The sequence below is a fragment of the Equus caballus genome, chromosome 5 (genome assembly GCF_041296265.1).
Source record: "Equus caballus isolate H_3958 breed thoroughbred chromosome 5, TB-T2T, whole genome shotgun sequence".
Lineage (NCBI taxonomy): Eukaryota > Metazoa > Chordata > Mammalia > Perissodactyla > Equidae > Equus > Equus caballus.
Genome location: NC_091688.1, coordinates 60976889 through 60992332, shown reverse-complemented (window position 1 = coordinate 60992332; position 15444 = coordinate 60976889). Strand labels below are relative to the sequence as shown.

The window sequence follows — 15444 nt, the reverse complement described above, 5'->3', positions numbered from 1 at the left end:
CACCTGGGGGATGGTAGAGGATGAGAAACCCAGTCAGATATTGACAGTGTTCAGATACAGAAGATGGGGGCTTCTTGCTAAACTGACCTGGCAGGGTTCTTGCAGAAACTCGATTTTACAAGGATGCGCACAGATAGAGCCAGGCTAAGTTTCAGAAGCCTGACTGAAGTTTGGTCAAGCAGAGAGTCTCAGTCAGCAGATAGGGCCATGATGGGAGCGTTCCAAGCAGGAAACAGAATGAGAAAAGTACAGAGTGTGTAGGAAATGGAAACTCTGAGTTTATTAGTTACCTAGTGCTATATAACAAATCACCCCAAAACTTAGTGGTTTAAAACAACAAATATTTATTATCTCTCACAATTCTTTGGATTGACTGGGCAGTTCTGCTGGTCTTGCCTGGGCTCTCATGTAGATACATTCAGCTGCTGACTGGGCTTAGCTGGGCTGGAAGATCCAAGATAGCCTCACCCAGACTTCTTCTAGAGTCTTGGGACTGGCTATATGTTGGGGCTTCTCTATTCTTTTCCACATAGCCTCTATTGGGAGGAAAACTCTTCCCCTCCCAACTTGGGTCCAGTGAATGACGGCCTGCAAATTAACTGACAACATACAGATTAACAGGAGAGTAGACATAGTTTATTTAAGTGTGCACAGGAGCTCTCAATAATAAGGTTTTATATATATCAACTTAACAAAAGGGGGGTTACTGGGACTTCAATAGGAAAGTATGAGCAGTTCTACTGGGCTTTTTCATGCTAATAGAAATGAGAAGTCTGTCTCCATGGCAACTGAGTTCACAAGAAACTCCCTGGGGGGAGGGTGTAATGGTATTTTGGGGAGCCTCTGCTGTGGTCAGATAAGGGAAGTTCAGATAAGATTTCTTTCTCTATCTTCTGTGGCTCAAATTTTTTCACTTTACCAGCTCTGGGGGTCCCAACGGGTTCCCACAGCACTCACCCTCCAGGAGGCTGGACTTGCTGCCTTCTTCTGTGGTCTGCCGGCTGTATTCTGATGAAAAGCAGAAGCTGCAGGGGTCTGGAGACCTCAGCTCTGGAACTCATGCAGTAGCCCTTCTGCCACATTCTGCTGCTCAAAGCAAGTCACAAGAGAAGGCCAGACTCAAAGACTGGGGAAATTGATTCAGCATCTGAGGGGAGGAACATCAAAGAATTTGCGGCCATATTTCATCTACCACAGGGTTTGATCAGAATATTTGGTCAGTGAAGGAGAACCACCCTTTGTCTTACTGAACTGGAGTCTTAAAGGAGCCATATACCTCCCTCCCCACCTCCCCACCTCCCCACCTGCCCTTTCTGGAAGGAGATCTGCCAAAGCCTCAGCTGTCCACCCTGAGCTCCCAGCTTCTCTCCCTTCTCACCTTCTTGCCGCCCCTTCTCTGCTCTGTAGCTCAGCTGCAGCCAAGCTGTGTGATCTTGGCTATGTCACTTTTCCTCTCTAGTCCTACCAACTCAGATGTTCATTTTTCTCCCCACTTCACACACTAGAGGCCTCCTCAACTTTCCCTCTGGGAAGAAGCCAGCTCAGAGTGACTTGACTGGAGAATTAGGAAAGCTCTTTGAGGCTTCTTGGAGTTCCCTGTTAGGAAAGAATAATAAATCTTTTGGGATAGCAAATCTGTTGGGTAAAACCTGAACGATGAAGCACAAGTGTTCCTGATGCATTGGGTTCTTATTGTCCCTCAGGACAGAGATCAAGAGAGACAACAAACGGGATTAGAAAAGTAAAAGTTTGTTAGCTTGTGCACAGGAGAGGGACAAGGGAGCCAGTGCAGAAAGGAAAGGGGCAGCTGACTGGCTCCTTAGGGAACAGGACTGTGGGGCTTTTATTAGGCAAAGGCTGGGGACAGGGAGCCTTGTTTTGCACGTAGAGGTGGGGCTTTCCTTGCGCCTGCGCTGTTGTTCAACATGCCACCTCATGTGACACAGGCATCATTAGCATGCTAGCTCTCCACCCCTAGGTGTGATTTTTACTATGCTAATAGGGCTAGGGTCACCTTCAGTGGACTCCTGGGTGCTAGGGCGCATGTGCAAAGCCAGGAAAGTCCAGAGGCTGTGGAATGTGGATCTTGGTGGCCTCCAGCTGATTCCCCTAGCCTGCTGATTGGTTAGGGCCAATCTTGTTAGGCCTGGGGCCTTGCAGATGGCCTTGTCTCTTTAGGCTGGTTCCTGTCTCAGAAGGATTTTGTGGGGGCACTCACAAGAAGTAGGATGGAAGGAGACTAGAAGCAGAAAGTGACTGTAATATACAGCACAGTGACAACAGTGAATAATACTGTATTGTATATTTGAAAATTGCTAAGAGAGAGTAAATAAAAGTAAAACAACAAAACTCCAGGAAGTTACCTTTAACTTCCCTGACTCAGAGGGTCCATGCACTGCCCAAGGCATTAATGTAACAACTGAGGCTGGTTCTCTTGCTGGGATGATAGCATCTAATAACCTATAATTACCCATAATGATTTAACAGGGCTTGGCCCAGGTAACAGCCAGACATTTCAGGATAATGGCTTTTCTTCCCTTTGTATTCGGAGTGTGTCATCTCATTGCATGGATTGAAAGGCATTTATTGACACAACTGCATTTGATAATTAGGCTGGTTTTGACTTATGTGCTATTCATTACATACTTTAAGCCAATATAAATAAGGGTCCTACCTCTGGGCCAGAACAAGAGAAAGAGCCAGAAAACCCAATTCTTCTCAAAAGGAGTCTCTGGCGTCTAGAGCAGACAGAGGGTCTTTCATTCTTATGCTCCTGGGTTGAGTTGAGGGAAGGGGGAGGCAGACCTAGGTGGGGGCAACTGGAGGGACACAACTCCCAGTAGGCCACCCATGAGCTGATCCTGTTGCCTTATCTGCTAATTCAGGCTTAGGGGCAGGAAATTTCAGCGCTAGGTGATGGGGAAGGGAAAAATCGACCCCCCATCCTTTGTGGGGGACTGGCATTGACCACCCCAAGATATGTCTCTTTGGCATGATGATTATTTGAGGCTAGTTACTTTGCAGACAGGAAAGCAACTGAAAAGTAGAATTTACTTGCCCTTTGTTAGGAGACATTTACATTGTAAAGGAAATCGCTATCTGTAAAGATATTTCCCTCTCTACCAGGAAGAATGGGGGATGACCTTATCTCTAGAAACTCAATCAATGGGGAAGGCAAGGACTTAAATTTGTTTATTGTGCTTGTCTGGTAACCTCCTGTAACTGACTCCCCCCACCCCCAACATCCTCCTTTGTCTTTAGCTGGATATGATACTTAAGGTGGGGGCTTCAGCCATTTTGGCGAGTTGCTCAGCTTGCCTGACCTCTCCCATGTATACATCTTATAAAGCTTTGTTTAATTTTCTCCTGCTATTCTGTCCCATGTGAGTTTAATTCGTTCTCCGGCCAGATGAACCCAGAGAGGGTAGAAGAAATGTCTTCCCCCCTACACCTTCTAGGTTCTTTCTGGCTGGTTGAATAATTAAAATGACATAAGGCAGATTAACAGGAGAAAAGAATTAATTATGTACATACAAGGAATCCACATTAACATGAGAGATTCCAAAGATAATCAAGCAAAATGAGATATATATGCCATTCTGGACTAAGGAGAAGGGCATAGGGGCCTGGAGAGAAGGAAGGCAATTCAGAAAAACGATAAAGAGTAAATGTTTAATAAACAAATGTTTGCTGAGCCACACAGAAACAAGAGGACACAGAAAGGAATTTTAATAGAGACTTTGCTAGGTTCCTCCCTGCCAACCATCCCTAGTTCCTATTAGACTATAGTTATCTTTGGTGATACTTCCTTTCCTGGAGCAGGCCCTTTATCTAAATTCTTTAGGCAGTTAAGGGAGAGGTAAAAGCTCCTCCTGAGTCTTTTGTTTCTTAAAAATAATCAGCCTAAAATTATCCTCATGCCAAAGAGACACATTTTGGGATGACAAATTTTGCTCCCCTACAAAGGAACCAGAGATCAAGGCCCATACTTCTATCCTTGTGAGGCAAAATTGTGAGGCTCGGAAATGAAGTGGGAGTCCTGACCTGGAGAGTGCAGCCATCCTGCTTATCTCTGCCAGGTTTGTCCTTGACTAGGCTACTTTACAACTCTGTAGAGGTAGAAGTTAACTGATAGTAAGGCAATTAACTCCTTTCTAAGGAAACGCAAATCAGGGCCATTACACAGTGGAATGCAATTGATTCTTGTGGATATTGACCAACTTTGCCAGTTCTTCCACTTTCCGGACTATTTATAAACTCACTTCAGCATTCCTTATCTGACTATAAACTTGTGGTTCTTTGAATTTTCCTTAGAATAGGTTGTAATATTTCAGGGCTTCCTCATTAGTTAATGAGTTCACTCTTTGACACAGCTGCATATTATATCTATGAGTTGCCATTGTCTACTCTTTGAATATTAATCTAAATTTTAACATCCTATAGAGAAGGGTAAAGAGGCCCAGAGAGGGGATGGGGCTTTCCCAAGATCACACGGGTTAGCTGTGCCAAAGCCATGCTCAGAACCCAGATCTTTTTTGGCTGCTCTATGTTTCATAATCTCTGATGCACCTCACAGGATTGTCACAAGGACCACAAGATAGAAGAGAGAAGAGAAACTGGTGTGAAAAGTGAGACATGCCTCGCAGAGGCGAGGGTTCCTGCCTGGGGGGGGGGGGGCGATGGGGAGAGGAGGCTGACAAGGTCCTGGGTTCCAGTCCCATGTACCAGGCACATGAGCACGGCCAGGTCATTCAACCTCCCTGAGTCTGGTTACCTGCCCTGCTCACCTCACGGGGCGCTGGAGAAGAGGGGTGAGGTGAGAGAGGAGGCCTGTGAAAGAGCTGTGGTGATTTTTAAAACATGCCCACATATTCTTTGCTGCTCCTCTCTTCAAGAGGTGGCGCCTCACTCCCCTCCCTTGAATGTGGGCTGGATTTAGTGACTCACTTTTATTTTCTTCCCTAGATTGGCACCTGAGCTAACAACTGTTGCCAATCTTTTTTTTTTTCTGCTTTCTCTCCCCAAAGCCCCCCTGGTACATAATTGTGTATTCTAGTTGTGGGTCCTTCTAGTTGTGGCATGTGGGACGCCGCCTCAACATGGCCTGACGAGCGGTGCCATGTCCGTGCCCAGGATCCGAACCGGCAGAACCCTGGGCCCCCAAAGCAGAGCGCGAGAACTTAACCACTCAGCCACGGGGCCAGCCCCTAGTGACTCACTTCTAACAAAATAAAGCAGGAGTGATGGTGTGCGACTAGTCATAAAACAGCACTGTTGTTTACATCTCAGTTGCGCTCTCTCTTGGATTTCTCTTTCTGGGGGAAAGTGAGCCGCCCAGTCGTGAGAAGACCGAGGCAGCCCTGCGGAGAGGCCCTTCTGAGGAACTGAGGCCTCCAGCCCATAGCTATGTTAGTAAATTTGCGGGATCTCGGGGCTGATGAAGGCACAAGATGTGATCAGGTGGTTGGCTGTGGTCGACAATGAGCTTTATTTGGGCTTTGACCTATCTGCACGCAGGGGAAGCCCTTTACAGCTCAAGCGCTCCCACAGGCAATGGCTTGGGGCCACCACCCAGAAGAGGAGGAGGGTCAGGAAGCACCTTTGGGAGAGGGAGATGGAGAGGCTCTTTCCTGTATAGATGATGATGTTCATCATGATGGGGAGCCTCTGGATGAGAGAGCTCCAAGGGGCATTGGTGGCTTGGGATCTTCTGTAGCACAGAGTTTATTGTACCTGATAAATAAATGGGAAGCAATAGGATAAGTTGGATGATGTGAGGAAGACATTTGGTGTAAGACTAATTCAGTTGGACCTTGTTTTTCCAAAAGGGCCTGACGTGGCCAGTGAGCATGCCTTGTATATCTGCTTTAAGCATTTGCTATGTTCCAAAGACAAGAACAAATGCCCTTAAGATACAGATGTAACTTCTCCCACATGGGAACTTCCTTAAAGACAAGCATCTCTCCCTAGGCTAGGAATTGATCGCTGTGCTCACCAGTGACCACCCAGCTCCAGACAACAGACCTGCTACCTGCTGTGTCACTCAGTGCTGACAGGGCAATCTCATGACTATTGTAAAAGGGACATTCCTAACATATGTGACGTATGCTTTTTGTTCCAATACAGTATACAACCATTCTGTATGCCCCACTTCTTTGGCGCCCTTCCTTCCTTGGGGAAGGAAGGCCCCGGGCTAGTCCTCAGATCTGGCTCATAATAAACTCACCCCAATTTTGATTTAAAGATTGGTCAGAACCAATTATTTGTGTCAACACACCTATGGCTAGTAGATGTGAGGTGCAATTTCATGGGGCATGCAAAGCAGGAAGGCTTTAAATGACTAAAAATAGGTTTATTTGGGCTGTATTTGATACAATTGGGTGTGTAAGAATTTGAATTTTGTGCCAGCAGGCTTTTGAGCCCACAGTCTCAGCCTACCATGAGGGGCCAATATCAGGCCATCTTTGGATCATTATACCACATTATGTCAGTCCTAGATTCTTTAGTCCCTGTCAAGCCCTCAGGTGACTCTAGCCCTGAAAGACAGCTTAATTGAAACCTCATGAGAGACTCTGAGCCCCAACAAGCCAGCAACTTAGCTCCCAGATTCACGACCCTCAGACACTGTGTGAGATATAAATGTTCGTTGTTTTAAGCCGCTAAACTTTGGGGGCTTTATCATGCATTAGTAGATAACTAATACAAATGCCTCCACAAACAAAGCCTGTCACGCTGCACTAAAAGGCTGGCTCTCTGCTCACTCTGTCACCCGTACATACTCCTGGCATACCAACCTGTACTCTTAATAGTGAAACTTAGCGCTGGCCCACGCTTACTCTGGCCCCAACCTGACAGTTTCATGTGAGAGAGTTTTCAGCCATGCTTCAAAGAACCCACAGCAGCAAACCGCCCTGAACCGGTTCTACCCTAACCACAGGAGCAGCGCCTGTGTAAAAGGACCTGGAGGGACCCTGAAATCACCTTTGCCTCGTTACCTACCATGCTAAAAGCCCGGCCAGGAGCAGAGGTAAGGGAGTGGGGATGGGGGTGGCAACGCACCTTGCTAGGCACCTTGGTGCCATGTGCACAGGAGTTTGGAGAACTGCGCATGTACCAACTGTTCCTGGAAGTCTCCGCCCCTTTTCCAGAGTCTTGATGATCCCGTGGTTCCTCCTCCTTGTTCTCCATTTCCTCATCTTCAAGGAGAAGCTGTCTGTAGAGCACAAGCTTTCTCTTCTCCAGTCCTCAATGTGCGAATAAAATTTCTCCTTTGCTGTTCTGAACCCAGTCTCGTTCTGCTGGCACAAGCGACTCAGAGCAAAAAGACCCACTTTCAGGTCACTGGTCCCTTAGGGCTTGGTAACAGTACCCCCCCTCCTCCAACATCACCACATGCACTTTTTGTCCCAGGAGGGCAAGCGTACTGCTTTGAGACTAACAAGGCACAACCTCAGCATCAGCAACAGCCACTTCTCCACTTGCTTTCTTTGTAAATTATTCAGCCCTCCTTTGCCCCCATCCCAATTCCAGACCTTTACAAATATTAAGCCTTTAGATAGGCCTGGACCCCAGCTTGGGAGACTACATTTCTTTCCCATCCCTGCCACCCTCTCCCCTGCCCAAAGCCAGAAAGATCTTTGAGAAAGCTCATCTCTGCCCTGATTGATTTTCCCCTTGGCTGTAGCTCCAGGTAATTGACTCTGACGGGGTCCTAATTAGGGAACTGGCTTTGCCATTTCCTGTCCTAAGAGCTGATGACACTGTGGGGGAGGAAAAATAATTTTCCCTCTACCCTTCTAGGTTCTTGACTGAGACCACCCTACAATAAAAAGGACAGATTAACAGGAGAGAAACAAACAGAAATTTAATAACATGTACACCTCTTGTATATGTGGTAGAGACCCTGAAAAACTGAGTAACTCCCCGAAATGGCCCAAGATGTTGACCGACATCACCTTAAATAACATCTCCAGCTAAAGACAAAAGAAGGTGTTGTAGTGGGGAGGCCCGTTAGGGGAGGTTTACAGGAAAGCAAGTAAACAAGGGTAAGGCTGTAATGCAGATTGAAGTCTGCCTTCTCCGTTGAGAAGAGTTTCTACAGATTTAAAGTCATCTTTCTCTTCCTGGTATAGAGAGGGAGACATCTTTACAAATAGAGATTTCCCCTATAAATGTCAATGTCTCTTACAAGAGGGTAACTTTTATTGGTTTTCATAGCTTCTCCAGTGTTCGCAGTTTCTTAAAAATAATCAGTCTAAAATAATCTTTATGCCAAAAAGGCATATTTTGGGGTGACAAGTTCTGCTCCCCTTCAACACTATCAAGTGGGCAGGTGCTTACTTCCCCTTTCCTTCTCAGTACCCTCAGCCTGGATGTTCTTCCACGTGTCTGGCTTGAACTCTCACGATGCAGTTTAAATCTGCACGCCTCTCTCTTTCTCCACACTGGAATCAAAGGAGTTTCTTCCCAGCAAATGCAGCCTCCCCCTTGCCCAGGCTCACAGGGCTTTGTCACAGCTGGGGGCTCAGATCCAGATCCTCTCAGTCCCAGCACAGCCCAGTGACCCCATCCCAGAAGAAAACAAGGCCAACACCATTGCCAGGCATGTCCTTTCCCATGACTGCCATGTGACATCATGGCACGTTTCCCATGACCATCATTTGATTCTCTGTTCTCCGTCATCCCTGTGAAGTTGGTGAAACCTCTGGGGATCCCAGAGCGTGACTCAGCTGAGAGACCAGGAGAGGTGTGCTGGGCTCTGTTCTCAGCTCCTGCCTCTGGTCTCCTGCGAGGGGCGCCCCCTGGGCCTCCATGTGCTCACTTGAGAGTCCAGAGGGTGGCATCCACCTCTCAGGGCTGCAGAAGAAGCTGGAGTCAGAAACTCCATCTGACCCATAAGGAAGCCGAGACATGCAGGTTCCGCTGCAGCTCGGCCTGGACTCCGGGACTGGATTCCTCTCTCAGGGCTCCATCCTCCAGACAGCTGGGCTGTCCCTCACCACCGCCCGGCCCTGTGCCAGGTGTGGAGGGAAGTGGGACCTGCAGCCCTGGGACCTCAAGGAGGGCTCCTCCCTGCTTCCAAGCTTCCAGGAGCCCATTCCTCCCTGTCTCCTCTGCCTGGTGAACTCTAACCCTTCCTTCCAACCTCAGTGTAATACCAGCTCAACACAAGGTTGACATAAGGGAAGCCATATCACAGAAAAGAAACCATATTGTAGCTTTGAATGACCTCTGGTTAACTAACCCAGACATATTCTGTAGATTTTATGGACCCTCTCAGCTGCTATAAGTTGATAACTTTGTTCCTTTGAGTTCCCTAGGAATGTGATGACCCCCAGGCAGGGAGTCTATGCTGATAGCCATCGTCAATAACGACTGAAAGATCAGAGTATAGGGCTTTGCTCCCCCATCTCTGATGCATATCCAGTAAAACAAAAGACTATCAGGAAATAAGACCTGATGTCTGCCCCCACTTGGAGATCAGATGGAGGCCCCACTGGGATTAGGCCCATTTTTCAGGGACTGTTAAAATTTGGGTTGTCTATACTTCTTATCCTTCTGGTCCAATAGTTGATTATAAAATGTGCCTTTAGACTTTGTTCCAAAACTGTTGAGCAAGGTACAAAATTCTTATAATGCAAAATGTCAACCTGAAGCCTGGAACAAGAGAATATTTCCAAATAAGTGCTAAACAGTTTCATTCCTCTAACCCAGATCTATGCCCCAATTCAGCAGGAAGTAGCTAGATCGGTCATCACCCTGAATCCCTCAAGAATAAGGAATGACCAAAGAATAGGGGGGGTTGAAACCAGCGAACAGTTAGCCATTGATGATTAAGTTAGCTAGGAACTAAAGTTTCTTCCTTTTTGCAATTAGTGATTATAGCTTTTAGCTGTTTAACCCACCCATTGTTAACTGTGCTGTTTAGGCAATAAGCTATCTGACTTCCACTAGATTCCTATAAATGACATCTCCCTGGAGCCTGGATCACCGTGGTAATGAGTGTGTGAGGAATTAGAACCCCTTGTCCACTTCCAGCCAGTTAAGACACCAACTCACCAACTGGGCCTGTGGAGATGTCCCAAAAGTGACCTTTTGGCATCAAGAGGCTAAAAACTCCACCCTCGGATCATGCTAATGCCGCCATTTTGTGCACATGCAAGTCTGACTATGCTCGCACAGATAGAGCATCCCCTCTCCTCACCTCCAATCATCTATCTCCACATTTCAGACCACCTTGCCCCTTATCCATAAATATCCCTGAGTCCCCATTTTTGGGGAAGTGGATTTGAGACTCATTCTCTCACTTCCTCACATGGCTGCCTTGTGATTAAAACCACCTCTCTGCTGCAATCTCGGTGTTTGGCTTTCTGGGTAGCACGTGAAAACAAACCTGGTGCAGTAACAAGTGTAGAGCTCACTTTCTCTGAACCTTCCTTGGCCTCTCAGAGCCCGGCAGGGGGCCTGTCCAACGTCTCCCACACACACACACCTGCATCCTATTCTGGTGCTTCGGGGCACTCCCTGAGTGTGTGAATTTATGTCTTTCTTTCTCCCATATTAGTCTGTCACCTCCAAGCAGCACAGGAAAATGTCTGCAGTGCTCATGGCTGTATCTGTCTTGCAATAATTCCTCCTTGTTGCCCCTGAAAGTTTGAGAACAACTGGGGTAACCCCCAAGCCAATGAGCAGCCTCTCCTGACACCCAGGAGGCAATGTGCTCCAGCTTAGCACAACCTCAGCTTTGGGGCTCAGGCTGCTGGAGGACAGGACACAGGGTCAGGGTCAGATGAAGAATACCTCAGAAGGTACCTGGAAATGTCTGCCATGAGCCAGCTGGTGACCAGGCCGCTTATTGAGATGGAGTGTCCAGGCCATCAGGTGACTGTCCCACTGGGTGTCTGTGCTTCATCTTCCAGGGGACGGTGCAGCACTTTGAATGTGGGTCAAGTGTGCATCCTCAGGGCTGCCACGGGGGCTGGGAGCCAGGGCCCTGCCCCAATCCTTTCTCTGGACCTAGTCTATCCTGAGGCCTGGGACAGGGTCTCCACCATCCTCTGTTCCTCACAGTCTGGCACAGTCCTGGCACCCACATACACCCTTGCTCTGTGGCTCTGTCTGGCAGGAGCTGACCAGCATGAGAAGAGCCTTCTAGCAGTCAGAGCTGTCCAGGCACCGAAAGGGCCGCTCTTTGACATGACGAGCCCCTGTCACAGTCAGCGTTCAAGCTGGGCCCCCATTAGCTGGCTCAGAGCTAAATGTATTGCTGTACTGGGAGGAGGCTGGGCTGGATGCCTTCTGTAAGTTGTCGATGGCTTAGCACGAATTCCTTCTCATGGCATTTTAACAAAATCCCCACAGTGGACTCTTAGGTGATAGTGAGGAAGGTGGTTTTTTTGGCTGTAGATCCAGGTCTGTGTTTCTGAAATCACTGCTCATGAACAGCTCCCTGTTCCTCTAACTGAGCTGGGTCATCCCTGCTGACCTGACCCTGAGGGCGGGGTAAGGGGTTCTGTCTCCACTACCCCCTCTTCTCTGCCTTCCTCTGATCAAGGGTTAGGCTGGGGTGGGTGTGCAGTAGGGTTGAGTAAGGGAGGGGAATGCTGAGTCAGAGGTTTCCCTTTTACTGTCAACCAAATGTTGCAAGAAAAACCAGCTCATTCCAATTCCCACCATGCAAGGGGCCTAAGTAAAATTTAAATTCCTATTTCCTTTTGTTGTGGGTAAGAAATGAATGAATGCTCTGTTAATAATGATGGAGATCAGAACTGTGATTTGCTTGGGAGATTGTTTTTTTCATTTTCTTTCACTTTCTCAAAAAAGTGGCTGCAGTGCAGGAACAGGACAAGAAGAAAGGAAACTCACGTTTAGTGAGCATCTGTTAAGTGCAGCAGGATTATTTGTCAAGGGCTCTCATGAAATTTTTACAACAATGTGAACTGGGCCTGTTACCCCATCTTATAGATAGGGAGGACATATGTGATTTCCCTTGACCAACACAAGAACTGGGTGCAAAGGTGTGCATCTTCATTTGGGGCATCAATGAGACTTCCTCAGGTGAGGCCAGTCTCACACTTCCCCAGGGACACAAAAGTTCATCTGGCTGAGTTGGGCTGGAATCCAAGGGCGTATGGTTCCTCCCACTGCCAGCCTCTGTGCCCTCAGATTCTTATGCCTCCCAGGTGCTGGACCTCCCCTCCCCTCTACACACATCCTCAGGGAGGGATATGTGGAATTTGGAGAAGAAGTAAACAAACAGGACTTTGTATACATAGCAGGTGAGAATGTAAACTGGAAAACAATTTGACAGTATCTTGTTAAATGGGACATTTGTATACCCAAGCACCCAGCATCCCACTTCTCATACATACATAGAGAGACTTTACAACTGTGTCCCAGGACACATGTACAAAATGTACTTAGCATCACTGTTCAAATGGCAAAGGAGAGGAAACAAACCCAGCATCTATCAAAAGAAGAATGGGTAAATAAATTATGGCATATTCACACTGTATCTGTTGGGATCCACTCTGGAAAGCAGAAGCCACACTAAGTATTTCAAGCAGCGAGTATTTAATACAGGGTATTAGTAGCACAGGCACTGGAGGGCTGAAAGAAGACAGAGGGAGCATTGAGCTGACGCCTGAAGAGGAAGGCAGGAAACAGCTACCCCTTCCAGGATGTGGAAACACAAGGGAAGGAAAGGGTTTTATAGACTCAGAAACCTGGAGGAGGGGCTCTGAGGAAGGGAGGCCCTCACCTCTGAGGAGGAGACACCACCCATTGGTGACCATGCCTATGAGAGGAAGCAAGAGTTGGTTCTGACCATGAGAAAAGAGTTGGAGACTGAAGCTACATGCCTCACTGAAAGGAACAGGGATAAATAGAGATAAACAGGAAGCCAGTCCCTTTTCTCCTCCTCCACCCTTCAATCTTTTTTTGTAAGTTCTCCCTGTTGCCAGAACCTAGCAGGATGCCACTGAAAATGGAGAAATGTGGTTTGTACAGTCCAGCACATAAATCAGAGTTTAAAAGGGTGGATTGGGACCCCAGGGATAACAGGTGAATAACTGGCACACATACTATGGAATATTACATAGCAGTGAAAATAATGGCCAATGACTGCATGTAACAACAGAGCCAGATCTTAAGAACAATGTTGGGCCACCCCGTGGCCGAGTGGTTAAGCATACTCTGCTTTGGTGGCCCAGGGTCTTGCCGGTTCAGATCCTGGGCGCAGACATGGCACCACTCATCTCACATGCCACAACTACAAGGACCCACAACTAAAATATACAACTATGTACAGTGGGGGCTTTGGGGAGAAAAAGGAAAAATAAAATCTTTTTTAAAAAAAGAACAATGTTGAGTGTGAAAAGAAAATCCCAGAAGATGATATCAAGCATAGCATTTCTAAAAACCTCAAAAATAAGCAGATCTCCACAAATATATAATTTAGGCATATTTAGTTATTTGATGAAATAAATAGTTTTGTAAAAAAGCAAGGGAAAAGAGGATTCTGTGAAAAATGGCTGATTAGAAAGCACCAGGAACCCCACCTAGACTACAGTTGCACTGGCAAAATCTGATGCAACTATTTTGAAACTCTGGAGTCTGCTGAAGGCTTGCAATTTCCGGGGGACAACATGGACCATAAATTGTGGTTAATCTCAGTCAATTTCAGCTCTTAGCACAGTAGTAGCTAGCCACCCCCACTCTCAGCCATGTGGCAGGAAGCTCTGCATGTGTTCCTGGAGTAGCTGGCACACAGATCATGGGAGCCGGGGTGGACAATAAGAATCCTGACCTCCAGGGGCTGGCCCGGTGGCACAGCAGTTAAGTGCGCACATTGCACTTCGGCAGCCTGGAGTTCGCTGGTTTGGGTCCCAGGTGCATACGTGGCACCACTTGGCAAAAGCCATGCTGTGGTAGGCATCCCACATATAAAGTAGAGGAAGATGGGCATGGATGTTAGCTCAGGGCCAGTCTTCCTCAGCGAAAAGAGGAGGATTGGCAGCAGTTAGCTCAGGGCTAATCTTCCTCAAAAAAAAAAAAAAAAAACCAAAGAATCCTGTCCTCCAGATATTGGGGATCTGTGCTCCGATTACTGATTGCTGCTTCTAATCACAGACTTGCAGACAAAGAGGTCGGCACCCACTGTTGCAGTTCCCCTCAATGTTGCAAGCCACTCTCTCTGGCTAAAGTAACTTTCAGGTTAAAGCACCAGTACCCTTTTTCCTCCCTTCATTTTTCTCTCTTTCCCTTTTTGGGAGCCAGGCCCGGTGGTGTAGTGGTTGGTTTCACATGTTCTGCTTCAGTAGCCCAGGGTCCATGGGTTCGGATCCCAGGTGTGGACCTGCACACCACTTGTCAAGCCATGCTGTGGTGATGTCCCACATACAAGGTGGAGGAGGACTGGCACAGATGTCAGTTTAATGACAGTCTTCCTCAAGCACAGAGAGGAAGATTGGCAACAGATGTTAGCTCAGGGCCAATCTCCCTCACCATAAAAATACAAAAAATAAAAAACAACTGCATATCTGAGAAAAATTAGAAATCGACCAAGCATGCCAAGGGAAAGGCTCATAAAATACCTGAAAAGACCTTAAGTTTACACCTCAGGTTAATCCTTGGCACAAGACAGCCTCCAAAAAACCACACCATAAACAAAAACAATAAGTATCAAACCTGGGAAGGGGAAGAATCTGATTTCCCGAGTTAGCACATTATTTGATTAAAATGTTGTTTTCAACAAAAATTACAAGGCATACAAAGAAACAGGGAAATATGACCCACTCAAAGGAAAAAATAAAATAGTAGAAGCCGTCTCTGAAAAGGAGATGATGGCAGATATACTAGGCAAAGACTTTAAAACAACTGTCTTAAAGATACTCAAAGAACCAAAGAAAGATGTGGAGAAAGTCAAGACAATGACAAATGAGCAAAATGGAAACATCAATAAAGAGATAGAGACCATAAAAAGAAACCAAAAAGAAATTCTGGAGCGGGGCCTGCCCAGTGGTGCAGCGGTTAAGTGCACACGTTCCACTTCGGTGGTCCGGGTTCACCGGTTCGGATCCCGGGTGCGGACATGGCACCGCTTGGCAAGCCATGCTGTGGCAGGCAGCCCACATATAAAGTAGAGGAAGATGGGCATGGACGTTAGCTCAGGGCCAGTCTTCCTCAGCAAAAAGAGGAGGATTGGTAGCAGTTAGCTCAGGGCTAATCTTCCTCAAAAAAGAAATAAAAAAGCCAGGGCCAGTCCAGTAGTGCAGTGATTAAGTTCGCACATTCTGCTTCTCGCGGCCCGTGGTTTGCCAGTTCGGATCCTGGGTGCAGACATGGCACCGACTGGCAAAAAGCCATGCTGTGGTAGGCATCCCACATATAAAAATAGAGGAAAATGTGCATGGATGTTAGCTCAGGGTCAGTCTTCTTCAGCAA

At 47.1% G+C, this 15444-nt stretch overlaps 1 long non-coding RNA gene across 1 annotated transcript; it reads right to left on the bottom strand.

Annotated features, from left to right (window-relative positions):
• Positions 1–327: 327 nt before the first annotated feature.
• Positions 328–7420, bottom strand: LOC106783222 (uncharacterized). Its single transcript, XR_001380884.3, has 3 exons — positions 7060–7420; positions 958–1147; positions 328–599 (listed from the first exon to the last, which is right to left on the bottom strand). It is a non-coding gene; the product is annotated as an uncharacterized lncRNA (long non-coding RNA).
• Between the last annotated feature and the right edge of the window lie 8024 nt (positions 7421–15444).